At 40.5% G+C, this 20,814-nt stretch overlaps 76 non-coding genes across 76 annotated transcripts; all 76 read right to left on the minus strand.

The window, feature by feature from the left end:
- Positions 1–128: 128 nt before the first annotated feature.
- Positions 129–200, minus strand: Trnae-uuc (transfer RNA glutamic acid (anticodon UUC)). The gene has a single exon. It is a non-coding gene; the product is annotated as a tRNA-Glu (tRNA).
- Positions 201–387: 187 nt separating this feature from the next.
- On the minus strand, positions 388–458 carry Trnae-uuc (transfer RNA glutamic acid (anticodon UUC)). The gene has a single exon. It is a non-coding gene; the product is annotated as a tRNA-Glu (tRNA).
- Positions 459–645: 187 nt separating this feature from the next.
- Trnae-uuc (transfer RNA glutamic acid (anticodon UUC)) lies at positions 646–717 on the minus strand. Its single transcript has one exon. It is a non-coding gene; the product is annotated as a tRNA-Glu (tRNA).
- A 444-nt stretch (positions 718–1,161) lies between these two features.
- Positions 1,162–1,233, minus strand: Trnae-uuc (transfer RNA glutamic acid (anticodon UUC)). The gene has a single exon. It is a non-coding gene; the product is annotated as a tRNA-Glu (tRNA).
- Positions 1,234–1,420: 187 nt separating this feature from the next.
- Positions 1,421–1,492, minus strand: Trnae-uuc (transfer RNA glutamic acid (anticodon UUC)). The gene has a single exon. It is a non-coding gene; the product is annotated as a tRNA-Glu (tRNA).
- Positions 1,493–1,680: 188 nt separating this feature from the next.
- Trnae-uuc (transfer RNA glutamic acid (anticodon UUC)) lies at positions 1,681–1,752 on the minus strand. Its single transcript has one exon. It is a non-coding gene; the product is annotated as a tRNA-Glu (tRNA).
- Positions 1,753–1,939: 187 nt separating this feature from the next.
- On the minus strand, positions 1,940–2,010 carry Trnae-uuc (transfer RNA glutamic acid (anticodon UUC)). The gene has a single exon. It is a non-coding gene; the product is annotated as a tRNA-Glu (tRNA).
- Positions 2,011–2,197: 187 nt separating this feature from the next.
- Trnae-uuc (transfer RNA glutamic acid (anticodon UUC)) lies at positions 2,198–2,269 on the minus strand. The gene has a single exon. It is a non-coding gene; the product is annotated as a tRNA-Glu (tRNA).
- Positions 2,270–2,713: 444 nt separating this feature from the next.
- Positions 2,714–2,785, minus strand: Trnae-uuc (transfer RNA glutamic acid (anticodon UUC)). The gene has a single exon. It is a non-coding gene; the product is annotated as a tRNA-Glu (tRNA).
- A 188-nt stretch (positions 2,786–2,973) lies between these two features.
- On the minus strand, positions 2,974–3,045 carry Trnae-uuc (transfer RNA glutamic acid (anticodon UUC)). The gene has a single exon. It is a non-coding gene; the product is annotated as a tRNA-Glu (tRNA).
- Positions 3,046–3,232: 187 nt separating this feature from the next.
- On the minus strand, positions 3,233–3,304 carry Trnae-uuc (transfer RNA glutamic acid (anticodon UUC)). The gene has a single exon. It is a non-coding gene; the product is annotated as a tRNA-Glu (tRNA).
- Positions 3,305–3,491: 187 nt separating this feature from the next.
- Trnae-uuc (transfer RNA glutamic acid (anticodon UUC)) lies at positions 3,492–3,563 on the minus strand. The gene has a single exon. It is a non-coding gene; the product is annotated as a tRNA-Glu (tRNA).
- A 190-nt stretch (positions 3,564–3,753) lies between these two features.
- On the minus strand, positions 3,754–3,825 carry Trnae-uuc (transfer RNA glutamic acid (anticodon UUC)). Its single transcript has one exon. It is a non-coding gene; the product is annotated as a tRNA-Glu (tRNA).
- A 187-nt stretch (positions 3,826–4,012) lies between these two features.
- Trnae-uuc (transfer RNA glutamic acid (anticodon UUC)) lies at positions 4,013–4,084 on the minus strand. Its single transcript has one exon. It is a non-coding gene; the product is annotated as a tRNA-Glu (tRNA).
- A 187-nt stretch (positions 4,085–4,271) lies between these two features.
- On the minus strand, positions 4,272–4,343 carry Trnae-uuc (transfer RNA glutamic acid (anticodon UUC)). Its single transcript has one exon. It is a non-coding gene; the product is annotated as a tRNA-Glu (tRNA).
- A 187-nt stretch (positions 4,344–4,530) lies between these two features.
- On the minus strand, positions 4,531–4,602 carry Trnae-uuc (transfer RNA glutamic acid (anticodon UUC)). Its single transcript has one exon. It is a non-coding gene; the product is annotated as a tRNA-Glu (tRNA).
- Positions 4,603–4,789: 187 nt separating this feature from the next.
- Trnae-uuc (transfer RNA glutamic acid (anticodon UUC)) lies at positions 4,790–4,861 on the minus strand. The gene has a single exon. It is a non-coding gene; the product is annotated as a tRNA-Glu (tRNA).
- A 188-nt stretch (positions 4,862–5,049) lies between these two features.
- On the minus strand, positions 5,050–5,121 carry Trnae-uuc (transfer RNA glutamic acid (anticodon UUC)). Its single transcript has one exon. It is a non-coding gene; the product is annotated as a tRNA-Glu (tRNA).
- A 187-nt stretch (positions 5,122–5,308) lies between these two features.
- On the minus strand, positions 5,309–5,380 carry Trnae-uuc (transfer RNA glutamic acid (anticodon UUC)). The gene has a single exon. It is a non-coding gene; the product is annotated as a tRNA-Glu (tRNA).
- A 187-nt stretch (positions 5,381–5,567) lies between these two features.
- On the minus strand, positions 5,568–5,639 carry Trnae-uuc (transfer RNA glutamic acid (anticodon UUC)). The gene has a single exon. It is a non-coding gene; the product is annotated as a tRNA-Glu (tRNA).
- A 190-nt stretch (positions 5,640–5,829) lies between these two features.
- Positions 5,830–5,901, minus strand: Trnae-uuc (transfer RNA glutamic acid (anticodon UUC)). The gene has a single exon. It is a non-coding gene; the product is annotated as a tRNA-Glu (tRNA).
- Positions 5,902–6,088: 187 nt separating this feature from the next.
- On the minus strand, positions 6,089–6,160 carry Trnae-uuc (transfer RNA glutamic acid (anticodon UUC)). The gene has a single exon. It is a non-coding gene; the product is annotated as a tRNA-Glu (tRNA).
- A 187-nt stretch (positions 6,161–6,347) lies between these two features.
- On the minus strand, positions 6,348–6,419 carry Trnae-uuc (transfer RNA glutamic acid (anticodon UUC)). The gene has a single exon. It is a non-coding gene; the product is annotated as a tRNA-Glu (tRNA).
- Positions 6,420–6,606: 187 nt separating this feature from the next.
- On the minus strand, positions 6,607–6,678 carry Trnae-uuc (transfer RNA glutamic acid (anticodon UUC)). The gene has a single exon. It is a non-coding gene; the product is annotated as a tRNA-Glu (tRNA).
- A 187-nt stretch (positions 6,679–6,865) lies between these two features.
- Positions 6,866–6,937, minus strand: Trnae-uuc (transfer RNA glutamic acid (anticodon UUC)). Its single transcript has one exon. It is a non-coding gene; the product is annotated as a tRNA-Glu (tRNA).
- Positions 6,938–7,124: 187 nt separating this feature from the next.
- On the minus strand, positions 7,125–7,196 carry Trnae-uuc (transfer RNA glutamic acid (anticodon UUC)). The gene has a single exon. It is a non-coding gene; the product is annotated as a tRNA-Glu (tRNA).
- A 187-nt stretch (positions 7,197–7,383) lies between these two features.
- Trnae-uuc (transfer RNA glutamic acid (anticodon UUC)) lies at positions 7,384–7,455 on the minus strand. Its single transcript has one exon. It is a non-coding gene; the product is annotated as a tRNA-Glu (tRNA).
- A 187-nt stretch (positions 7,456–7,642) lies between these two features.
- Trnae-uuc (transfer RNA glutamic acid (anticodon UUC)) lies at positions 7,643–7,714 on the minus strand. The gene has a single exon. It is a non-coding gene; the product is annotated as a tRNA-Glu (tRNA).
- A 187-nt stretch (positions 7,715–7,901) lies between these two features.
- On the minus strand, positions 7,902–7,973 carry Trnae-uuc (transfer RNA glutamic acid (anticodon UUC)). The gene has a single exon. It is a non-coding gene; the product is annotated as a tRNA-Glu (tRNA).
- Positions 7,974–8,160: 187 nt separating this feature from the next.
- Trnae-uuc (transfer RNA glutamic acid (anticodon UUC)) lies at positions 8,161–8,232 on the minus strand. The gene has a single exon. It is a non-coding gene; the product is annotated as a tRNA-Glu (tRNA).
- Positions 8,233–8,419: 187 nt separating this feature from the next.
- On the minus strand, positions 8,420–8,491 carry Trnae-uuc (transfer RNA glutamic acid (anticodon UUC)). Its single transcript has one exon. It is a non-coding gene; the product is annotated as a tRNA-Glu (tRNA).
- A 187-nt stretch (positions 8,492–8,678) lies between these two features.
- Trnae-uuc (transfer RNA glutamic acid (anticodon UUC)) lies at positions 8,679–8,750 on the minus strand. The gene has a single exon. It is a non-coding gene; the product is annotated as a tRNA-Glu (tRNA).
- A 446-nt stretch (positions 8,751–9,196) lies between these two features.
- Positions 9,197–9,268, minus strand: Trnae-uuc (transfer RNA glutamic acid (anticodon UUC)). Its single transcript has one exon. It is a non-coding gene; the product is annotated as a tRNA-Glu (tRNA).
- Positions 9,269–9,453: 185 nt separating this feature from the next.
- On the minus strand, positions 9,454–9,525 carry Trnae-uuc (transfer RNA glutamic acid (anticodon UUC)). The gene has a single exon. It is a non-coding gene; the product is annotated as a tRNA-Glu (tRNA).
- Positions 9,526–9,712: 187 nt separating this feature from the next.
- Trnae-uuc (transfer RNA glutamic acid (anticodon UUC)) lies at positions 9,713–9,784 on the minus strand. The gene has a single exon. It is a non-coding gene; the product is annotated as a tRNA-Glu (tRNA).
- Positions 9,785–9,970: 186 nt separating this feature from the next.
- Positions 9,971–10,042, minus strand: Trnae-uuc (transfer RNA glutamic acid (anticodon UUC)). Its single transcript has one exon. It is a non-coding gene; the product is annotated as a tRNA-Glu (tRNA).
- A 188-nt stretch (positions 10,043–10,230) lies between these two features.
- Trnae-uuc (transfer RNA glutamic acid (anticodon UUC)) lies at positions 10,231–10,302 on the minus strand. The gene has a single exon. It is a non-coding gene; the product is annotated as a tRNA-Glu (tRNA).
- A 187-nt stretch (positions 10,303–10,489) lies between these two features.
- Trnae-uuc (transfer RNA glutamic acid (anticodon UUC)) lies at positions 10,490–10,561 on the minus strand. The gene has a single exon. It is a non-coding gene; the product is annotated as a tRNA-Glu (tRNA).
- A 186-nt stretch (positions 10,562–10,747) lies between these two features.
- On the minus strand, positions 10,748–10,819 carry Trnae-uuc (transfer RNA glutamic acid (anticodon UUC)). The gene has a single exon. It is a non-coding gene; the product is annotated as a tRNA-Glu (tRNA).
- Positions 10,820–11,006: 187 nt separating this feature from the next.
- On the minus strand, positions 11,007–11,078 carry Trnae-uuc (transfer RNA glutamic acid (anticodon UUC)). Its single transcript has one exon. It is a non-coding gene; the product is annotated as a tRNA-Glu (tRNA).
- A 187-nt stretch (positions 11,079–11,265) lies between these two features.
- Positions 11,266–11,337, minus strand: Trnae-uuc (transfer RNA glutamic acid (anticodon UUC)). Its single transcript has one exon. It is a non-coding gene; the product is annotated as a tRNA-Glu (tRNA).
- A 446-nt stretch (positions 11,338–11,783) lies between these two features.
- Trnae-uuc (transfer RNA glutamic acid (anticodon UUC)) lies at positions 11,784–11,855 on the minus strand. Its single transcript has one exon. It is a non-coding gene; the product is annotated as a tRNA-Glu (tRNA).
- Positions 11,856–12,040: 185 nt separating this feature from the next.
- Trnae-uuc (transfer RNA glutamic acid (anticodon UUC)) lies at positions 12,041–12,112 on the minus strand. Its single transcript has one exon. It is a non-coding gene; the product is annotated as a tRNA-Glu (tRNA).
- Positions 12,113–12,299: 187 nt separating this feature from the next.
- Positions 12,300–12,371, minus strand: Trnae-uuc (transfer RNA glutamic acid (anticodon UUC)). Its single transcript has one exon. It is a non-coding gene; the product is annotated as a tRNA-Glu (tRNA).
- Positions 12,372–12,557: 186 nt separating this feature from the next.
- Positions 12,558–12,629, minus strand: Trnae-uuc (transfer RNA glutamic acid (anticodon UUC)). The gene has a single exon. It is a non-coding gene; the product is annotated as a tRNA-Glu (tRNA).
- Positions 12,630–12,817: 188 nt separating this feature from the next.
- Positions 12,818–12,889, minus strand: Trnae-uuc (transfer RNA glutamic acid (anticodon UUC)). The gene has a single exon. It is a non-coding gene; the product is annotated as a tRNA-Glu (tRNA).
- A 187-nt stretch (positions 12,890–13,076) lies between these two features.
- On the minus strand, positions 13,077–13,148 carry Trnae-uuc (transfer RNA glutamic acid (anticodon UUC)). Its single transcript has one exon. It is a non-coding gene; the product is annotated as a tRNA-Glu (tRNA).
- Positions 13,149–13,334: 186 nt separating this feature from the next.
- On the minus strand, positions 13,335–13,406 carry Trnae-uuc (transfer RNA glutamic acid (anticodon UUC)). The gene has a single exon. It is a non-coding gene; the product is annotated as a tRNA-Glu (tRNA).
- Positions 13,407–13,593: 187 nt separating this feature from the next.
- Trnae-uuc (transfer RNA glutamic acid (anticodon UUC)) lies at positions 13,594–13,665 on the minus strand. Its single transcript has one exon. It is a non-coding gene; the product is annotated as a tRNA-Glu (tRNA).
- Positions 13,666–13,852: 187 nt separating this feature from the next.
- Trnae-uuc (transfer RNA glutamic acid (anticodon UUC)) lies at positions 13,853–13,924 on the minus strand. Its single transcript has one exon. It is a non-coding gene; the product is annotated as a tRNA-Glu (tRNA).
- A 187-nt stretch (positions 13,925–14,111) lies between these two features.
- On the minus strand, positions 14,112–14,183 carry Trnae-uuc (transfer RNA glutamic acid (anticodon UUC)). The gene has a single exon. It is a non-coding gene; the product is annotated as a tRNA-Glu (tRNA).
- Positions 14,184–14,370: 187 nt separating this feature from the next.
- Positions 14,371–14,442, minus strand: Trnae-uuc (transfer RNA glutamic acid (anticodon UUC)). Its single transcript has one exon. It is a non-coding gene; the product is annotated as a tRNA-Glu (tRNA).
- Positions 14,443–14,629: 187 nt separating this feature from the next.
- Positions 14,630–14,701, minus strand: Trnae-uuc (transfer RNA glutamic acid (anticodon UUC)). Its single transcript has one exon. It is a non-coding gene; the product is annotated as a tRNA-Glu (tRNA).
- A 187-nt stretch (positions 14,702–14,888) lies between these two features.
- On the minus strand, positions 14,889–14,960 carry Trnae-uuc (transfer RNA glutamic acid (anticodon UUC)). The gene has a single exon. It is a non-coding gene; the product is annotated as a tRNA-Glu (tRNA).
- A 188-nt stretch (positions 14,961–15,148) lies between these two features.
- On the minus strand, positions 15,149–15,220 carry Trnae-uuc (transfer RNA glutamic acid (anticodon UUC)). The gene has a single exon. It is a non-coding gene; the product is annotated as a tRNA-Glu (tRNA).
- A 187-nt stretch (positions 15,221–15,407) lies between these two features.
- Positions 15,408–15,479, minus strand: Trnae-uuc (transfer RNA glutamic acid (anticodon UUC)). The gene has a single exon. It is a non-coding gene; the product is annotated as a tRNA-Glu (tRNA).
- A 185-nt stretch (positions 15,480–15,664) lies between these two features.
- Trnae-uuc (transfer RNA glutamic acid (anticodon UUC)) lies at positions 15,665–15,736 on the minus strand. Its single transcript has one exon. It is a non-coding gene; the product is annotated as a tRNA-Glu (tRNA).
- A 187-nt stretch (positions 15,737–15,923) lies between these two features.
- Positions 15,924–15,995, minus strand: Trnae-uuc (transfer RNA glutamic acid (anticodon UUC)). Its single transcript has one exon. It is a non-coding gene; the product is annotated as a tRNA-Glu (tRNA).
- A 186-nt stretch (positions 15,996–16,181) lies between these two features.
- On the minus strand, positions 16,182–16,253 carry Trnae-uuc (transfer RNA glutamic acid (anticodon UUC)). Its single transcript has one exon. It is a non-coding gene; the product is annotated as a tRNA-Glu (tRNA).
- A 188-nt stretch (positions 16,254–16,441) lies between these two features.
- Positions 16,442–16,513, minus strand: Trnae-uuc (transfer RNA glutamic acid (anticodon UUC)). The gene has a single exon. It is a non-coding gene; the product is annotated as a tRNA-Glu (tRNA).
- A 187-nt stretch (positions 16,514–16,700) lies between these two features.
- Trnae-uuc (transfer RNA glutamic acid (anticodon UUC)) lies at positions 16,701–16,772 on the minus strand. Its single transcript has one exon. It is a non-coding gene; the product is annotated as a tRNA-Glu (tRNA).
- A 186-nt stretch (positions 16,773–16,958) lies between these two features.
- Trnae-uuc (transfer RNA glutamic acid (anticodon UUC)) lies at positions 16,959–17,030 on the minus strand. The gene has a single exon. It is a non-coding gene; the product is annotated as a tRNA-Glu (tRNA).
- Positions 17,031–17,217: 187 nt separating this feature from the next.
- Positions 17,218–17,289, minus strand: Trnae-uuc (transfer RNA glutamic acid (anticodon UUC)). Its single transcript has one exon. It is a non-coding gene; the product is annotated as a tRNA-Glu (tRNA).
- Positions 17,290–17,476: 187 nt separating this feature from the next.
- Trnae-uuc (transfer RNA glutamic acid (anticodon UUC)) lies at positions 17,477–17,548 on the minus strand. Its single transcript has one exon. It is a non-coding gene; the product is annotated as a tRNA-Glu (tRNA).
- A 187-nt stretch (positions 17,549–17,735) lies between these two features.
- On the minus strand, positions 17,736–17,807 carry Trnae-uuc (transfer RNA glutamic acid (anticodon UUC)). The gene has a single exon. It is a non-coding gene; the product is annotated as a tRNA-Glu (tRNA).
- A 187-nt stretch (positions 17,808–17,994) lies between these two features.
- Positions 17,995–18,066, minus strand: Trnae-uuc (transfer RNA glutamic acid (anticodon UUC)). The gene has a single exon. It is a non-coding gene; the product is annotated as a tRNA-Glu (tRNA).
- Positions 18,067–18,253: 187 nt separating this feature from the next.
- Positions 18,254–18,325, minus strand: Trnae-uuc (transfer RNA glutamic acid (anticodon UUC)). The gene has a single exon. It is a non-coding gene; the product is annotated as a tRNA-Glu (tRNA).
- A 187-nt stretch (positions 18,326–18,512) lies between these two features.
- On the minus strand, positions 18,513–18,584 carry Trnae-uuc (transfer RNA glutamic acid (anticodon UUC)). The gene has a single exon. It is a non-coding gene; the product is annotated as a tRNA-Glu (tRNA).
- A 188-nt stretch (positions 18,585–18,772) lies between these two features.
- Trnae-uuc (transfer RNA glutamic acid (anticodon UUC)) lies at positions 18,773–18,844 on the minus strand. The gene has a single exon. It is a non-coding gene; the product is annotated as a tRNA-Glu (tRNA).
- Positions 18,845–19,031: 187 nt separating this feature from the next.
- Positions 19,032–19,103, minus strand: Trnae-uuc (transfer RNA glutamic acid (anticodon UUC)). The gene has a single exon. It is a non-coding gene; the product is annotated as a tRNA-Glu (tRNA).
- A 188-nt stretch (positions 19,104–19,291) lies between these two features.
- Positions 19,292–19,363, minus strand: Trnae-uuc (transfer RNA glutamic acid (anticodon UUC)). Its single transcript has one exon. It is a non-coding gene; the product is annotated as a tRNA-Glu (tRNA).
- A 186-nt stretch (positions 19,364–19,549) lies between these two features.
- On the minus strand, positions 19,550–19,621 carry Trnae-uuc (transfer RNA glutamic acid (anticodon UUC)). The gene has a single exon. It is a non-coding gene; the product is annotated as a tRNA-Glu (tRNA).
- Positions 19,622–19,808: 187 nt separating this feature from the next.
- On the minus strand, positions 19,809–19,880 carry Trnae-uuc (transfer RNA glutamic acid (anticodon UUC)). The gene has a single exon. It is a non-coding gene; the product is annotated as a tRNA-Glu (tRNA).
- A 187-nt stretch (positions 19,881–20,067) lies between these two features.
- Trnae-uuc (transfer RNA glutamic acid (anticodon UUC)) lies at positions 20,068–20,139 on the minus strand. Its single transcript has one exon. It is a non-coding gene; the product is annotated as a tRNA-Glu (tRNA).
- Positions 20,140–20,325: 186 nt separating this feature from the next.
- Trnae-uuc (transfer RNA glutamic acid (anticodon UUC)) lies at positions 20,326–20,397 on the minus strand. The gene has a single exon. It is a non-coding gene; the product is annotated as a tRNA-Glu (tRNA).
- A 187-nt stretch (positions 20,398–20,584) lies between these two features.
- Trnae-uuc (transfer RNA glutamic acid (anticodon UUC)) lies at positions 20,585–20,656 on the minus strand. Its single transcript has one exon. It is a non-coding gene; the product is annotated as a tRNA-Glu (tRNA).
- Between the last annotated feature and the right edge of the window lie 158 nt (positions 20,657–20,814).

Consider the following 20,814-nt stretch of genomic DNA (forward strand, 5'->3'; position numbering starts at 1 on the left):
CTGAACAAAACTTTGTGTAATAAGCTTCCAAGATAAAACAAGCGCTGCAAACATAAAAAAAATGCTTGGAAATTTGACTTCAATACAGTTGTTGTTTATGTTACTGGTTACAAACGAAAAAAAATACGTTCCCACACCGGGAATCGAACCCGGGCCACCTGAGTGAAAGCTAGGAATCCTAACCACTAGACCATATGGGAGTACGCTGCCATCAAATCGAGAGCACATCATATCAAAATCATACCTAACAGAGACGCAGCTGAACAAAACTTTGTGTAATAAGCTTCCAAGATAAATCAACCGCTGCAAACATAATAAAAATGCTTGGAAATTTTACTTCAATACAGTTGTTGTTTATGTTACTGGTTACAAACGAAAAATAATACGTTCCCACACCGGGAATCGAACCCGGCCGCCTGGGTGAAAGCCAGGAATCCTAACCACTGGACAATATGGGAGTACGCTGCCATCAAATCGAAAGCACATCTTATCAAAATCATACCTAACAGAGCAGCAGCTGAACAAAACTTTGTGTAATAAGCTTCAAAGATAAAACAAGCGCTGCAAACATAAAAAAAATGCTTGGAAATTTGACTTCAATACAGTTGTTGTTTATGTTACTGGTTACAAACGAAAAATAATACGTTCCCACACCGGGAATCGAACCCGGGCCGCCTGGGTGAAAGCCAGGAATCCTAACAACTAGACCATATGGGAGAATGCCGCCATCAAATAGAAAGCACATCTTATCAAAATCATACCTAACGGAGCAGCAGCTGAACTAACTTTGTGTAATAAGCTTCCAAGATAACACAAGCGCTGCAAACATAAAAAAATGCTTGGAAATTTGACTTCAATACAGTTGTTGTTTATGTTACTGGTTACAAACGAAAAATAATACGTTCCCACACCGGGAATCGAACCCGGGCCGCCTGGGGTAAAGCCAGGAATCCTAACCACTAGACCATATGGGAGAACGCTGCCATCAAATCGAAAGCACATCTTATCAAAATCATACCTAACAGAGAAGCAGCTGAACAAAACTTTGTGTAATAAGCTTCCAAGATACAACAAGCGCTGCAAACATAAAAAAAATGCTTGGAAATTTGACTTCAATACAGTTGTTGTTTATGTTACTGGTTAAAAACGAAAAATAATACGTTCCCACACCGGAAATCGAACCCGGGCCGCCTGGGTGAAAGCCAGGAATCCTAACCCCTAGACCATATGGGAGAACGCTGCCGTCAAATAGAAAGCACATCTTATCAAAATCATACCTAACAGAGCAGCAGCTGAACAAAACTTTGTGTAATAAGCTTCAAAGATAAAACAAGCGCTGCAAACATAAAAAAAATGCTTGGAAATTTGACTTCAATACAGTTGTTGTTTATGTTACTGGTTACAAACGAAAAATAATACCTTCCCACACCGGGAATCGAACCCGGGCCGCCTGGGTGAAAGCCAGGAATCCTAACCACTAGACCATATGGGAGAACGCCGCCATCAAATAGAACGCACATCTTATCAAAATCATACCTAACAGAGCAGCAGCTGAACAAAACTTTGTGTAATAAGCTTCCAAGATAAAACAAGCGCTGCAAACATAAAAAAAATGCTTGGAAATTTGACTTCAATACAGTTGTTGTTTATGTTACTGGTTACAAACGAAAAAAAAATACGTTCCCACACCGGGAATCGAACCCGGGCCACCTGAGTGAAAGCTAGGAATCCTAACCACTAGACCATATGGGAGTACGCTGCCATCAAATCGAGAGCACATCATATCAAAATCATACCTAACAGAGACGCAGCTGAACAAAACTTTGTGTAATAAGCTTCCAAGATAAATCAACCGCTGCAAACATAATAAAAATGCTTGGAAATTTTACTTCAATACAGTTGTTGTTTATGTTACTGGTTACAAACGACAAATAATACGTTCCCACACCGGGAATCGAACCCGGCCGCCTGGGTGAAAGCCAGGAATCCTAACCACTGGACAATATGGGAGTACGCTGCCATCAAATCGAAAGCACATCTTATCAAAATCATACCTAACAGAGCAGCAGCTGAACAAAACTTTGTGTAATAAGCTTCAAAGATAAAACAAGCGCTGCAAACATAAAAAAAATGCTTGGAAATTTGACTTCAATACAGTTGTTGTTTATGTTACTGGTTACAAACGAAAAATAATACGTTCCCACACCGGGAATCGAACCCGGGCCGCCTGGGTGAAAGCCAGGAATCCTAACAACTAGACCATATGGGAGAATGCCGCCATCAAATAGAAAGCACATCTTATCAAAATCATACCTAACGGAGCAGCAGCTGAACTAACTTTGTGTAATAAGCTTCCAAGATAACACAAGCGCTGCAAACATAAAAAAATGCTTGGAAATTTGACTTCAATACAGTTGTTGTTTATGTTACCGGTTACAAACGAAAAATAATACGTTCCCACACCGGGAATCGAACCCGGGCCGCCTGGGGTAAAGCCAGGAATCCTAACCACTAGACCATATGGGAGAACGCTGCCATCAAATCGAAAGCACATCTTATCAAAATCATACCTAACAGAGCAGCAGCTGAACAAAACTTTGTGTAATAAGCTTCCAAGATAAAACAACCGCTGCAAACATATTAAAAATGCTTGGAAATTTGACTTCAATACAGTTGTTGTTTATGTTACTGGTTACAAACGAAAAATAATACGTTCCCACACCGGGAATCGAAACCGGGCCGCCTGGGTGAAAGCCAGGAATCCTAACCACTAGACCATATGGGAGAACGCTGCCATCAAATAGAAAGCACATCTTATCAAAATCATACCTAACAGAGCAGCAGCTGAACAAAACTTTGTGTAATAAGCTTCCAAGATAAAACAAGCGCTGCAAACATAAAAAAAAATGCTTGGAAATTTGACTTCAATACAGTTGTTGTTTATGTTACTGGTTACAAACGAAAAATAATACGTTCCCACACCGGGAATCGAACCCGGGCCGCCTGGGTGAAAGCCAGGAATCCTAACCACTAGACCATATGGGAGAACGCTGCCATCAAATAGAAAGCACATATTATCAAAATCATACCTAACAGAGCAGCAGCTGAACAAAACTTTGTGTAATAAGCTTCGAAGATAAAACAACCGCTGCAAACATATTAAAAATGCTTGCAAATTTGACTTCAATACAGTTGTTGTTTATGTTACTGGGTACAAACGACAAATAATACGTTCCCACACCGGGAATCGAACCCGGGCCGCCTGGGTGAAAGCCAGGAATCCTAACCACTAGACCATATGGGAGAACGCTGCCATCAAATAGAAAGAACATCTTATCAAAATCATACCTAACAGAGCAGCAGCTGAACAAAACTTTGTGTAATAAGCTTCAAAGATAAAACAAGCGCTGCAAACATAAAAAAAATGCTTGGAAATTTGACTTCAATACAGTTGTTGTTTATGTTACTGGTTACAAGCGAAAAATAATACGTTCCCACACCGGGAATCGAACCCGGGCCGCCTGGGTGAAACCCAGGAATCCTAACCACTAGACCATATGGGAGAACGCTGCCATCACATAGAACGCACATCTTATCAAAATCATACCTAACAGAGCAGCAGCTGAACAAAACTTTGTGTAATAAGCTTCAAAGATAAAAGAAGCGCTGCAAACACACAAAAAAAAATGCTTGGAAATTTGACTTCAATACAGTTGTTGTTTATGTTACTGGTTACAAACGAAAAATAATACGATCCCACACCGGGAATCGAACCCGGGCCGCCTGGGTGAAAGCCAGGAATCCTAACCACTGGACCATATGGGAGAACGCTGCCATCAAATCGAAAGCACATCTTATCAAAATAATACCTAACAGAGCAGCAGCTGAACAAAACTTTGTGTAATAAGCTTCCAAGATAAAACAAGCGCTGCAAACATAAAAAAAATGCTTGGAAATTTGACTTCAATACAGTTGTTGTTTATGTTACTGGGTACAAACAAAAAATAATACGTTCCCACACCGGGAATCGAACCCGGGACGCCTGGGTGAAAGCCAGGAATCCTAACCACTAGACCATATGGGAGAACGCTGCCATCAAATCGAAAGCACATCTTATCAAAATCATACCTAACAGAGCAGCAGCTGAACAAAACTTTGTGTAATAAGCTTCCAAGATAAAACAAGCGCTGCAAACATAAAAAATATGCTTGGAAATTTGACTTCAATACAGTTGTTGTTTATGTTACTGGTTACAAACAAAAAATAATACGTTCCCACACCTTGAATCGAACCCGGGCCGCCTGGGTGAAAGCCAGGAATCCTAACCACTAGACCATATGGGAGAACGCTGCCATCAAATCGAAAGCACATCTTATCAAAATCATACCTAACAGAGCAGCAGCTGAACAAAACTTTGTGTAATAAGCTTCCAAGATAAAACAAGCGCTGCAAACATAAAAAAAATGCTTGGAAATATGACTTCAATACAGTTGTTGTTTATGTTACTGGTTACAAACGAAAAATAATACGTTCCCACACCGGGAATCGAACCCGGGCCGCCTGGGTGAAAGCCAGGAATCCTAACCACTAGACCATATGGGAGAACGCTGCCATCAAATAGAAAGCACATCTTATCAAAATCATACCTAACAGAGCAGCAGCTGAACAAAACTTTGTGTAATAAGCTTCCAAGATAAAACAAGCGCTGCAAACATAAAAAAAATGCTTGGAAATTTGACTTCAATACAGTTGTTGTTTATGTTACTGGTTACAAACGAAAAATAATACGTTCCCACACCGGGAATCGAAACCGGGCCGCCTGGGTGAAAGCCAGGAATCCTAACCACTAGACCATATGGGAGAACGCTGCCATCAAATAGAAAGCACATCTTATCAAAATCATACCTAACAGAGCAGCAGCTGAACAAAACTTTGTGTAATAAGCTTCCAAGATAAAACAAGCGCTGCAAACATAAAAAAAAATGCTTGGAAATTTGACTTCAATACAGTTGTTGTTTATGTTACTGGTTACAAACGAAAAATAATACGTTCCCACACCGGGAATCGAACCCGGGCCGCCTGGGTGAAAGCCAGGAATCCTAACCACTAGACCATATGGGAGAACGCTGCCATCAAATAGAAAGCACATATTATCAAAATCATACCTAACAGAGCAGCAGCTGAACAAAACTTTGTGTAATAAGCTTCGAAGATAAAACAACCGCTGCAAACATATTAAAAATGCTTGCAAATTTGACTTCAATACAGTTGTTGTTTATGTTACTGGGTACAAACGACAAATAATACGTTCCCACACCGGGAATCGAACCCGGGCCGCCTGGGTGAAAGCCAGGAATCCTAACCACTAGACCATATGGGAGAACGCTGCCATCAAATAGAAAGAACATCTTATCAAAATCATACCTAACAGAGCAGCAGCTGAACAAAACTTTGTGTAATAAGCTTCAAAGATAAAACAAGCGCTGCAAACATAAAAAAAATGCTTGGAAATTTGACTTCAATACAGTTGTTGTTTATGTTACTGGTTACAAGCGAAAAATAATACGTTCCCACACCGGGAATCGAACCCGGGCCGCCTGGGTGAAACCCAGGAATCCTAACCACTAGACCATATGGGAGAACGCTGCCATCACATAGAACGCACATCTTATCAAAATCATACCTAACAGAGCAGCAGCTGAACAAAACTTTGTGTAATAAGCTTCAAAGATAAAAGAAGCGCTGCAAACACACAAAAAAAAATGCTTGGAAATTTGACTTCAATACAGTTGTTGTTTATGTTACTGGTTACAAACGAAAAATAATACGATCCCACACCGGGAATCGAACCCGGGCCGCCTGGGTGAAAGCCAGGAATCCTAACCACTGGACCATATGGGAGAACGCTGCCATCAAATCGAAAGCACATCTTATCAAAATAATACCTAACAGAGCAGCAGCTGAACAAAACTTTGTGTAATAAGCTTCCAAGATAAAACAAGCGCTGCAAACATAAAAAAAATGCTTGGAAATTTGACTTCAATACAGTTGTTGTTTATGTTACTGGGTACAAACAAAAAATAATACGTTCCCACACCGGGAATCGAACCCGGGACGCCTGGGTGAAAGCCAGGAATCCTAACCACTAGACCATATGGGAGAACGCTGCCATCAAATCGAAAGCACATCTTATCAAAATCATACCTAACAGAGCAGCAGCTGAACAAAACTTTGTGTAATAAGCTTCCAAGATAAAACAAGCGCTGCAAACATAAAAAATATGCTTGGAAATTTGACTTCAATACAGTTGTTGTTTATGTTACTGGTTACAAACAAAAAATAATACGTTCCCACACCTTGAATCGAACCCGGGCCGCCTGGGTGAAAGCCAGGAATCCTAACCACTAGACCATATGGGAGAACGCTGCCATCAAATCGAAAGCACATCTTATCAAAATCATACCTAACAGAGCAGCAGCTGAACAAAACTTTGTGTAATAAGCTTCCAAGATAAAACAAGCGCTGCAAACATAAAAAAAATGCTTGGAAATATGACTTCAATACAGTTGTTGTTTATGTTACTGGTTACAAACGAAAAATAATACGTTCCCACACCGGGAATCGAACCCGGGCCGCCTGGGTGAAAGCCAGGAATCCTAACCACTAGACCATATGGGAGAACGCTGCCATCAAATAGAAAGCACATCTTATCAAAATCATACCTAACAGAGCAGCAGCTGAACAAAACTTTGTGTAATAAGCTTCCAAGATAAAACAAGCGCTGCAAACATAAAAAAAATGCTTGGAAATTTGACTTCAATACAGTTGTTGTTTATGTTACTGGTTACAAACGAAAAATAATACGTTCCCACACCGGGAATCGAACCCGGGCCGCCTGGGTGAAAGCCAGGAATCCTAACCACTAGACCATATTGGAGAACGCTGCCATCAAATAGAAAGCACATCTTATCAAAATCATACCTAACAGAGCAGCAGCTGAACAAAACTTTGTGTAATAAGCTTCGAAGATAAAACAAGCGCTGCAAACATATTAAAAATGCTTGCAAATTTGACTTCAATACAGTTGTTGTTTATGTTACTGGTTACAAACGAAAAATAATACGTTCCCACACCGGGAATCGAACCCGGGCCGCCTGGGTGAAAGCCAGGAATCCTAACCACTAGACCATATGGGAGAACGCTGCCATCAAATAGAAAGCACATCTTATCAAAATCATACCTAACAGAGCAGCAGCTGAACAAAACTTTGTGTAATAAGCTTCAAAGATAAAACAACCGCTGCAAACATATAAAAATTCCTTGGAAATTTGACTTCAATACAGTTGTTGTTTATGTTACTGGTTACAAACGAAAAATAATACGTTCCCACACCGGGAATCGAACCCGGGCCGCCTGGGTGAAAGCCAGGAATCCTAACCACTAGACCATATGGGAGAACGCTGCCATCAAATCGAAAGCACATCTTATAAAAATCATACCTAACAGAGCAGCAGCTGAACAAAACGTCGTGTAATAAGCTTCCAAGATAAAACAAGCGCTGCAAACATAAAAAAAATGCTTGGAAATTTGACTTCAATACAGTTGTTGTTTATGTTACTGGTTACCAACGAAAAATAATACGTTCCCACACCGGGAATCGAACCCTGGCATCCCGGGTGAAAGCCAGGAATCCTAACCACTAGACCATATGGGAGAACGCTGCCATCAAATCGAAAGCACATCTTATCAAAATCATACCTAACAGAGCAGCAGCTGAACAAAACTTTGTGTAATAAGCTTCGAAGATAAAACAAGCGCCGCAAACATAAAAAATATGCTTGGAAATTTGACTTCAATACAGTTGTTGTTTATGTTACTGGTTACAAACGAAAAATAATACGTTCCCACACCGGGAATCGAACCCGGGCCGCCTGGGTGAAAGCCAGGAATCCTAACCACTAGACCATATGGGAGAACGCTGCCATCAAATAGAAAGCACATCTTATCAAAATCATACCTAACAGAGCAGCAGCTGAACAATACTTTGTGTAATAAGCTTCCAAGATAAAACAACCGCTGCAAACATAATAAAAATGCTTGGAAATTTGACTTCAATACAGTTGTTGTTTATGTTACTGGTTACAAACGAAAAATAATACGTTCCCACACCGGGAATCGAACCCGGGCCGCCTGGGTGAAAGCCAGGAATCCTAACCACTAGACCATATGGGAGAACGCTGCCATCAAATCGAAAGCACATCTTATCAAAATCATACCTAACAGAGCAGCAGCTGAACAATACTTTGTGTAATAAGCTTCCAAGATAAAACAACCGCTGCAAACATAATAAAAATGCTTGGAAATTTGACTTCAATACAGTTGTTGTTTATGTTACTGGTTACAAACGAAAAATAATACGTTCCCACACCGGGAATCGAACCCGGGCATCCTGGGTGAAAGCCAGGAATCCTAACCACTAGACCATATGGGAGAACGCTTCCATCAAATAGAAAGCACATCTTATCAAAATCATACCTAACAGAGCAGCAGCTGAACAAAACTTTGTGTAATAAGCTTCGAAGATAAAACAAGCGCTGCAAACATAAAAAATATGCTTGGAAATTTGACTTCAATACAGTTGTTGTTTATGTTACTGGTTACAAACGAAAAATAATACGTTCCCACACCGGGAATCGAACCCGGGCCGCCTGGGTGAAAGCCATGAATCCTAACCACTAGACCATATGGGAGAACGCTGCCATCAAATCGAAAGCACATCTTATCAAAATCATACCTAACAGAGCAGCAGCTGAACAAAACTTTGTGTAATAAGCTTCCAAGATACAACAAGCGCTGCAAACATAAAAAATATGCTTGGAAATTTGACTTCAATACAGTTGTTGTTTATGTTACTGGTTACAAACGAAAAATAATACGTTCCCACACCGGGAATCGAACCCGGGCCGCCTGGGTTAAAGCCAGGAATCCTAACCACTAGACCATATGGGAGAACGCTGCCATCAAATCGAAAGCACATCTTATCAAAATCATACCTAACAGAGCAGCAGCTGAACAAAACTTTGTGTATTAAGCTTCCAAGATACAACAAGCGCTGCAAACATAAAAAAAATGCTTGGAAATTTGACTTCAATACAGTTGTTGTTTATGTTACTGGTTAAAAACGAAAAATAATACGTTCCCACACCGGGAATCGAACCCGGGCCGTCTGGGTGAAAGCCAGGAATCCTAACAACTAGACCATATGGGAGAACGCTGCCATCAAATAGAAAGCACATATTATCAAAATCATACCTAACAGAGCAGCAGCTGAACAAAACTTTGTGTAATAAGCTTCCAAGATAAAACAAGCGCTGCAAACATAAAAAATGCTTGGAAATTTGACTTCAATACAGTTGTTGTTTATGTTACTGGTTACAAACGAAAAATAATACGTTCCCACACCGGGAATCGAACCCGGGCCGCCTGGGTGAAAGCCAGGAATCCTAACAACTAGACCATATGGGAGAACGCTGCCATCAAATAGAAAGCACATATTATCAAAATCATACCTAACAGAGCAGCAGCTGAACAATACTTTGTGTAATAAGCTTCAAAGATAAAACAACCGCTGCAAACATATTAAAAATGCTTGCAAATTTGACTTCAATACAGTTGTTGTTTATGTTACTGGGTACAAACGAAAAATAATACGTTCCCACACCGGGAATCGAACCCGGGCCGCCTGGGTGAAAGCCAGGAATCCTAACCACTAGACGATATGGGAGAACGCTGCCATCAAATCGAAAGCACATCTTATCAAAATCATACCTAACAGAGCAGCAGCTGAACACAACTTTGGTAATAAGCTTCAAAGATAAAACAAGCGCTGCAAACATAAAAAAAATGCTTGGAAATTTGACTTCAATACAGTTGTTGTTTATGTTACTGGTTACAAACGAAAAATAATACGTTCCCACACCGGGAATCGAACCCGGGCCGCCTGGGTGAAAGCCAGGAATCCTAACCACTAGACCATATGGGAGAACGCTGCCATCACATAGAACGCACATCTTATCAAAATCATACCTAACAGAGCAGCAGTTGAACAAAACTTTGTGTAATAAGCTTCAAAGATAAAAGAAGCGCTGCAAACACAAAAAAAAATGCTTGGAAATTTGACTTCAATACAGTTGTTGTTTATGTTACTGGTTAAACACGAAAAATAATACGATCCCACACCGGGAATCGAACCCGGGCATCCTGGGTGAAAGCCAGGAATCCTAACCACTAGACCATATGGGAGAACGCTGCCATCAAATAGAAAGCACATCTTATCAAAATCATACCTAACAGAGCAGCAGCTGAACAAAACTTTGTGTAATAAGCTTCAAAGATAAAACAAGCGCTGCAAACATAAAAAAAATGCTTGGAAATTTGACTTCAATACAGTTGTTGTTTATGTTACTGGTTACAAACGAAAAATAATACGTTCCCACACCGGGAATCGAACCCGGGCCGCCTGGGTGAAAGCCAGGAATCCTAACCACTAGACAATATGGGAGAGCGCTGCCATAAATAGAAAGCACATCTTATCAAAATCATACCTAACAGAGCAGCAGCTGAACAAAACTTTGTGTAATAAGCTTCAAAGATAAAACAACCGCTGCAAACATAAAAAAAATGCTTGGAAATTTGACTTCAATACAGTTGTTGTTTATGTTACTGGTTACAAACGAAAAATAATACGTTCCCACACCGGGAATCGAACCCGGGCCGCCTGGGTGAAAGCCAGGAATCCTAACCACTAGACCATATGGGAGAACGCTGCCATCAAATCGAAAGCACATCTTATCAAAATCATACCTAACAGAGCAGCAGCTGAACAATACTTTGTGTAATAAGCTTCCAAGATAAAACAACCGCTGCAAACATAATAAAAATGCTTGGAAATTTGACTTCAATACAGTTGTTGTTTATGTTACTGGTTACAAACGAAAAATAATACGTTCCCACACCGGGAATCGAACCCGGGCATCCTGGGTGAAAGCCAGGAATCCTAACCACTAGACCATATGGGAGAACGCTTCCATCAAATAGAAAGCACATCTTATCAAAATCATACCTAACAGAGCAGCAGCTGAACAAAACTTTGTGTAATAAGCTTCGAAGATAAAACAAGCGCTGCAAACATAAAAAATATGCTTGGAAATTTGACTTCAATACAGTTGTTGTTTATGTTACTGGTTACAAACGAAAAATAATACGTTCCCACACCGGGAATCGAACCCGGGCCGCCTGGGTGAAAGCCAGGAATCCTAACCACTAGACCATATGGGAGAACGCTGCCATCAAATCGAAAGCACATCTTATCAAAATCATACCTAACAGAGCAGCAGCTGAACAAAACTTTGTGTAATAAGCTTCCAAGATACAACAAGCGCTGCAAACATAAAAAATATGCTTGGAAATTTGACTTCAATACAGTTGTTGTTTATGTTACTGGTTACAAACGAAAAATAATACGTTCCCACACCGGGAATCGAACCCGGGCCGCCTGGGTTAAAGCCAGGAATCCTAACCACTAGACCATATGGGAGAACGCTGCCATCAAATCGAAAGCACATCTTATCAAAATCATACCTAACAGAGCAGCAGCTGAACAAAACTTTGTGTATTAAGCTTCCAAGATACAACAAGCGCTGCAAACATAAAAAAAATGCTTGGAAATTTGACTTCAATACAGTTGTTGTTTATGTTACTGGTTAAAAACGAAAAATAATACGTTCCCACACCGGGAATCGAACCCGGGCCGTCTGGGTGAAAGCCAGGAATCCTAACAACTAGACCATATGGGAGAACGCTGCCATCAAATAGAAAGCACATATTATCAAAATCATACCTAACAGAGCAGCAGCTGAACAAAACTTTGTGTAATAAGCTTCCAAGATAAAACAAGCGCTGCAAACATAAAAAATGCTTGGAAATTTGACTTCAATACAGTTGTTGTTTATGTTACTGGTTACAAACGAAAAATAATACGTTCCCACACCGGGAATCGAACCCGGGCCGCCTGGGTGAAAGCCAGGAATCCTAACAACTAGACCATATGGGAGAACGCTGCCATCAAATAGAAAGCACATATTATCAAAATCATACCTAACAGAGCAGCAGCTGAACAATACTTTGTGTAATAAGCTTCAAAGATAAAACAACCGCTGCAAACATATTAAAAATGCTTGCAAATTTGACTTCAATACAGTTGTTGTTTATGTTACTGGGTACAAACGAAAAATAATACGTTCCCACACCGGGAATCGAACCCGGGCCGCCTGGGTGAAAGCCAGGAATCCTAACCACTAGACGATATGGGAGAACGCTGCCATCAAATCGAAAGCACATCTTATCAAAATCATACCTAACAGAGCAGCAGCTGAACACAACTTTGGTAATAAGCTTCAAAGATAAAACAAGCGCTGCAAACATAAAAAAAATGCTTGGAAATTTGACTTCAATACAGTTGTTGTTTATGTTACTGGTTACAAACGAAAAATAATACGTTCCCACACCGGGAATCGAACCCGGGCCGCCTGGGTGAAAGCCAGGAATCCTAACCACTAGACCATATGGGAGAACGCTGCCATCACATAGAACGCACATCTTATCAAAATCATACCTAACAGAGCAGCAGTTGAACAAAACTTTGTGTAATAAGCTTCAAAGATAAAAGAAGCGCTGCAAACACAAAAAAAAATGCTTGGAAATTTGACTTCAATACAGTTGTTGTTTATGTTACTGGTTAAACACGAAAAATAATACGATCCCACACCGGGAATCGAACCCGGGCATCCTGGGTGAAAGCCAGGAATCCTAACCACTAGACCATATGGGAGAACGCTGCCATCAAATAGAAAGCACATCTTATCAAAATCATACCTAACAGAGCAGCAGCTGAACAAAACTTTGTGTAATAAGCTTCAAAGATAAAACAAGCGCTGCAAACATAAAAAAAATGCTTGGAAATTTGACTTCAATACAGTTGTTGTTTATGTTACTGGTTACAAACGAAAAATAATACGTTCCCACACCGGGAATCGAACCCGGGCCGCCTGGGTGAAAGCCAGGAATCCTAACCACTAGACAATATGGGAGAGCGCTGCCATAAATAGAAAGCACATCTTATCAAAATCATACCTAACAGAGCAGCAGCTGAACAAAACTTTGTGTAATAAGCTTCAAAGATAAAACAACCGCTGCAAACATAAAAAAAATGCTTGGAAATTTGACTTCAATACAGTTGTTGTTTATGTTACTGGTTACAAACGAAAAATAATACGTTCCCACACCGGGAATCGAACCCGGGCCGCCTGGGTGAAAGCCAGGAATCCTAACCACTAGACCATATCGGAGAACGCTGCCATCAAATCGAAAGCACATCTTATCAAAATCATACCTAACAGAGCAGCAGCTGAACAAAACTTTGTGTAATAAGCTTCGAAGATAAAACAAGCGCTGCAAACATAAAAAATATGCTTGGAAATTTGACTTCAATACAGTTGTTGTTTATGTTACTGGTTACAAACGAAAAATAATACGTTCCCACACCGGGAATCGAACCCGGGCCGCCTGGGTGAAAGCCAGGAATCCTAACCACTAGACCATATGGGAGAACGCTGCCATCAAATCGAAAGCACATCTTATCAAAATCATACCTAACAGAGCAGCAGCTGAACAAAACTTTGTGTAATAAGCTTCCAAGATACAACAAGCGCTGCAAACATAAAAAATATGCTTGGAAATTTGACTTCAATACAGTTGTTGTTTATGTTACTGGTTACAAACGAAAAATAATACGTTCCCACACCGGGAATCGAACCCGGGCCGCCTGGGTGAAAGCCAGGAATCCTAACCACTAGACCATATGGGAGAACGCTGCCATCAAATCGAAAGCACATCTTATCAAAATCATACCTAACAGAGCAGCAGCTGAACAAAACTTTGTGTATTAAGATTTCAAGATACAACAAGCGCTGCAAACATAAAAAAAATGCTTGGAAATTTGACTTCAATACAGTTGTTGTTTATGTTACTGGTTAAAAACGGAAAATAATACGTTCCCACACCGGGAATCGAACCCGGGCCGCCTGGGTGAAAGCCAGGAATCCTAACCACTAGACCATATGGGAGAACGCTGCCATCAAATAGAAAGCACATCTTATCAAAATCATACCTAACAGAGCAGCAGCTGAACAAAACTTTGTGTAATCAGCTTCCAAGATAAAACAACCGCTGCAAACATAATAAAAATGCTTGGAAATTTGACTTCAATACAGTTGTTGTTTATGTTACTGGTTACAAACGAAAAATAATACGTCCCCACACCGGGAATCGAACCCGGGCCGCCTGGGTGAAAGCCAGGAATCCTAACCACTAGACCATATGGGAGAACGCTGCCATCAAATAGAAAGCACATCTTATCAAAATCATACCTAACAGAGCAGCAGCTGAACAAAACTTTGTGTAATAAGCTTCCAAGATAAAACAACCGCTGCAAACATATTAAAAATGCTTGGAAATTTGACTTCAATACAGTTGTTGTTTATGTTACTGGTTACCAACGAAAAACAATACGTTCCCACACCGGGAATCGAACCCGGGCCGCCTGGGTGAAAGCCAGGAATCCTAACCACTAGACCATATGGGAGAACGCTGCCATCAAATCGAAAGCACATCTTATCAAAATCATACCTAACAGAGCAGCAGCTGAACAAAACTTTGTGTAATAAGCTTCAAAGATAAAACCAGCGCTGCAAACATAAAAAAAATGCTTGGAAATTTGACTTCAATACAGTTGTTGTTTATGTTACTGGTTACAAGCGAAAAATAATACGTTCCCACACCGGGAATCGAACCCGGGCCGCCTGGGTGAAACCCAGGAATCCTAACCACTAGACCATATGGGAGAACGCTGCCATCAAATAGAAAGCACATCTTATCAAAATCATACCTAACAGAGCAGCAGCTGAACAAAACTTTGTGTAATAAGCTTCGAAGATAAAACAAGCGCTGCAGACATAAAAAAAAATGTTTGGAAATTTGACTTCAATACAGTTGTTGTTTATGTTACTGGTTACAAACGAAAAATAATACGTTCCCACACCGGGAACCGAACCCGGGCCTCCTGGGTGAAAGCCAGGAATCCTAACCACTAGATCATATAGGAGAACGCTGCCATCAAATCGAAAGCACATCTTATCAAAATCATACCTAACAGAGCAGCAGCTGAACAAAACTTTGTGTAATAAGCTTCCAAGATAAAACAAGCGCTGCAAACATAAAAAAAATGCTTGGAAATTTGACTTCAATACAGTTGTTGTTTATGTTACTGGTTACACACAAAAAATAATACGTTCCCACACCGGGAATCGAACCCGGGCCGCCTGGGTGAAAGCCAGGAATCCTAACCACTAGACCATATGGGAGAACGCTGCCATCACATAGAACGCACATCTTATCAAAATCATACCGAACAGAGCAGCAGCTGAACAAAACTTTGTGTAATAAGCTTCCAAGATAAAACAAGCGCTGCAAACATAAAAAATGCTTGGAAATTTGACTTCAATACAGTTGTTGTTTATGTTACTGGTTACAAACGAAAAATAATACGTTCCCACACCGGGAATCGAACCCGGGCCGCCTGGGTGAAAGCCAGGAATCCTAACAACTAGACCATATGGGAGAACGCTGCCATCAAATAGAAAGCACATATTATCAAAATCATACCTAACAGAGCAGCAGCTGAACAATACTTTGTGTAATAAGCTTCAAAGATAAAACAACCGCTGCAAACATATTAAAAATGCTTGCAAATTTGACTTCAATACAGTTGTTGTTTATGTTACTGGGTACAAACGACAAATAATACGTTCCCACACCGGGAATCGAACCCGGGCCGCCTGGGTGAAAGCCAGGAATCCTAACCACTAGACCATATGGGAGAACGCTGCCATCAAATCGAAAGCACATCTTATCAAAATCATACCTAACAGAGCAGCAGCTGAACACAACTTTGGTAATAAGCTTCAAAGATAAAACAAGCGCTGCAAACATAAAAAAAATGCTTGGAAATTTGACTTCAATACAGTTGTTGTTTATGTTACTGGTTACAAACGAAAAATAATACGTTCCCACACCGGGAATCGAACCCGGGCCGCCTGGGTGAAAGCCAGGAATCCTAACCACTAGACCATATGGGAGAACGCTGCCATCACATAGAACGCACATCTTATCAAAATCATACCTAACAGAGCAGCAGTTGAACAAAACTTTGTGTAATAAGCTTCAAAGATAAAAGAAGCGCTGCAAACACAAAAAAAAATGCTTGGAAATTTGACTTCAATACAGTTGTTGTTTATGTTACTGGTTAAACACGAAAAATAATACGATCCCACACCGGGAATCGAACCCGGGCATCCTGGGTGAAAGCCAGGAATCCTAACCACTAGACCATATGGGAGAACGCTGCCATCAAATAGAAAGCACATCTTATCAAAATCATACCTAACAGAGCAGCAGCTGAACAAAACTTTGTGTAATAAGCTTCAAAGATAAAACAAGCGCTGCAAACATAAAAAAAATGCTTGGAAATTTGACTTCAATACAGTTGTTGTTTATGTTACTGGTTACAAACGAAAAATAATACGTTCCCACACCGGGAATCGAACCCGGGCCGCCTGGGTGAAAGCCAGGAATCCTAACCACTAGACAATATGGGAGAGCGCTGCCATAAATAGAAAGCACATCTTATCAAAATCATACCTAACAGAGCAGCAGCTGAACAAAACTTTGTGTAATAAGCTTCAAAGATAAAACAACCGCTGCAAACATAAAAAAAATGCTTGGAAATTTGACTTCAATACAGTTGTTGTTTATGTTACTGGTTACAAACGAAAAATAATACGTTCCCACACCGGGAATCGAACCCGGGCCGCCTGGGTGAAAGCCAGGAATCCTAACCACTAGACCATATCGGAGAACGCTGCCATCAAATCGAAAGCACATCTTATCAAAATCATACCTAACAGAGCAGCAGCTGAACAAAACTTTGTGTAATAAGCTTCGAAGATAAAACAAGCGCTGCAAACATAAAAAATATGCTTGGAAATTTGACTTCAATACAGTTGTTGTTTATGTTACTGGTTACAAACGAAAAATAATACGTTCCCACACCGGGAATCGAACCCGGGCCGCCTGGGTGAAAGCCAGGAATCCTAACCACTAGACCATATGGGAGAACGCTGCCATCAAATCGAAAGCACATCTTATCAAAATCATACCTAACAGAGCAGCAGCTGAACAAAACTTTGTGTAATAAGCTTCCAAGATACAACAAGCGCTGCAAACATAAAAAATATGCTTGGAAATTTGACTTCAATACAGTTGTTGTTTATGTTACTGGTTACAAACGAAAAATAATACGTTCCCACACCGGGAATCGAACCCGGGCCGCCTGGGTGAAAGCCAGGAATCCTAACCACTAGACCATATGGGAGAACGCTGCCATCAAATCGAAAGCACATCTTATCAAAATCATACCTAACAGAGCAGCAGCTGAACAAAACTTTGTGTATTAAGATTTCAAGATACAACAAGCGCTGCAAACATAAAAAAAATGCTTGGAAATTTGACTTCAATACAGTTGTTGTTTATGTTACTGGTTAAAAACGGAAAATAATACGTTCCCACACCGGGAATCGAACCCGGGCCGCCTGGGTGAAAGCCAGGAATCCTAACCACTAGACCATATGGGAGAACGCTGCCATCAAATAGAAAGCACATCTTATCAAAATCATACCTAACAGAGCAGCAGCTGAACAAAACTTTGTGTAATCAGCTTCCAAGATAAAACAACCGCTGCAAACATAATAAAAATGCTTGGAAATTTGACTTCAATACAGTTGTTGTTTATGTTACTGGTTACAAACGAAAAATAATACGTCCCCACACCGGGAATCGAACCCGGGCCGCCTGGGTGAAAGCCAGGAATCCTAACCACTAGACCATATGGGAGAACGCTGCCATCAAATAGAAAGCACATCTTATCAAAATCATACCTAACAGAGCAGCAGCTGAACAAAACTTTGTGTAATAAGCTTCCAAGATAAAACAACCGCTGCAAACATATTAAAAATGCTTGGAAATTTGACTTCAATACAGTTGTTGTTTATGTTACTGGTTACCAACGAAAAACAATACGTTCCCACACCGGGAATCGAACCCGGGCCGCCTGGGTGAAAGCCAGGAATCCTAACCACTAGACCATATGGGAGAACGCTGCCATCAAATCGAAAGCACATCTTATCAAAATCATACCTAACAGAGCAGCAGCTGAACAAAACTTTGTGTAATAAGCTTCAAAGATAAAACCAGCGCTGCAAACATAAAAAAAATGCTTGGAAATTTGACTTCAATACAGTTGTTGTTTATGTTACTGGTTACAAGCGAAAAATAATACGTTCCCACACCGGGAATCGAACCCGGGCCGCCTGGGTGAAACCCAGGAATCCTAACCACTAGACCATATGGGAGAACGCTGCCATCAAATAGAAAGCACATCTTATCAAAATCATACCTAACAGAGCAGCAGCTGAACAAAACTTTGTGTAATAAGCTTCGAAGATAAAACAAGCGCTGCAGACATAAAAAAAAATGTTTGGAAATTTGACTTCAATACAGTTGTTGTTTATGTTACTGGTTACAAACGAAAAATAATACGTTCCCACACCGGGAACCGAACCCGGGCCTCCTGGGTGAAAGCCAGGAATCCTAACCACTAGATCATATAGGAGAACGCTGCCATCAAATCGAAAGCACATCTTATCAAAATCATACCTAACAGAGCAGCAGCTGAACAAAACTTTGTGTAATAAGCTTCCAAGATAAAACAAGCGCTGCAAACATAAAAAAAATGCTTGGAAATTTGACTTCAATACAGTTGTTGTTTATGTTACTGGTTACACACAAAAAATAATACGTTCCCACACCGGGAATCGAACCCGGGCCGCCTGGGTGAAAGCCAGGAATCCTAACCACTAGACCATATGGGAGAACGCTGCCATCACATAGAACGCACATCTTATCAAAATCATACCGAACAGAGCAGCAGCTGAACAAAACTTTGTGTAATAAGCTCCAAAGATAAAAGAAGCGCTGCAAACACAAAAAAAAATGCTTGGAAATTTGACTTCAATACAGTTGTTGTTTATGTTACTGGTTAAACACGAAAAATAATACGATCCCACACCGGGAATCGAACCCGGGCCGCCTGGGTGAAAGCCAGGAATCCTAACCACTAGACCATATGGGAGAACCCTGCCATCAAATAGAAAGCACATCTAATCAAAATCATACCTAACAGAGCAGCAGCTGAATAAAACTGTGTGTAATAAGCTTCCAAGATACAACAAGCGCTGCAAACATAAAAAAAATGCTCGGAAATTTGACTTCAATACAGTTGTTGTTTATGTTCTGGTTACAAACGAAAAATAATACGTTCCCACACCGGGAATCGAACCCGGGCCGCCTGGGTGAAAGCCAGGAATCCTAACCACTAGACCATATGGGAGAACGCTGCCATCAAATCGAAAGCACATCTTATCAAAATCATACCTAACAGAGCAGCAGCTGAACAATACTTTGTGTAATAAGCTTCGAAGATAAAACAAGCGCTGCAAACATAATAAAAATGCTTGCAAATTTGACTTCAATACAGTTGTTGTTTATGTTACTGGTTACAAACGAAAAATAATACGTTCCCACACCGGGAATCGAACCCGGGCCGCCTGGGTGAAAGCCAGGAATCCTAACCCCTAGACCATATGGGAGAAACCTTCCATCAAATCGAAAGCACATCTTATCAAAATCATACCTAACAGAGCAGCAGCTGAAGAATACTTTGTGTAATAAGCTTCGAAGATAAAACAAGCGCTGCAAACATAAAAAAAATGCTTGGAAATTTGACTTCAATACAGTTGTTGTTTATGTTACTGGTTACAAACGAAAAATAATACGTTCCCACGCCGGGAATCGAACCCGGGCATCCTGGGTGAAAGCCAGGAATCCTAACCACTAGACCATATGGGAGAACGCTGCCATCCAATCGAAAGCACATCTTATCAAAATCATACCTAACAGAGCAGCAGCTGAACAAAACTTTGTGTAATAAGCTTCCAAGATAAAACAAGCGCTGCAAACATAAAAAAATGCTTGGAAATTTGACTTCAATACAGTTGTTGTTTATGTTACTGGTTACAAACGAAAAATAATACGTTCCCACACCGGGAATCGAACCCGGGCCGCCTGGGTGAAAGCCAGGAATCCTAACCACTAGACCATATGGGAGAACGCTGCCATCAAATAGAAAGCACATATTATCAAAATCATACCTAACAGAGCAGCAGCTGAACAAAACTTTGTGTAATAAGCTTCAAAGATAAAACAACCGCTGCAAACATATTAAAAATGCTTGCAAATTTGACTTCAATACAGTTGTTGTTTATGTTACTGGGTACAAACGAAAAATAATACGTTCCCACACCGGGAATCGAACCCGGGCCGCCTGGGTGAAAGCCAGGAATCCTAACCACTAGACCATATCGGAGAACGCTGCCATCAAATCGAAAGCACATCTTATCAAAATCATACCTAACAGAGCAGCAGCTGAACACAACTTTGTGTAATAAGCTTCAAAGATAAAACAAGCGCTGCAAACATAAAAAAAATGCTTGGAAATTTGACTTCAATACAGTTGTTGTTTAT

Source organism: Euprymna scolopes, chromosome 28 (genome assembly GCF_053919585.1).
Source record: "Euprymna scolopes isolate OS-2025 chromosome 28, ASM5391958v1, whole genome shotgun sequence".
NCBI lineage: Eukaryota > Metazoa > Mollusca > Cephalopoda > Sepiida > Sepiolidae > Euprymna > Euprymna scolopes.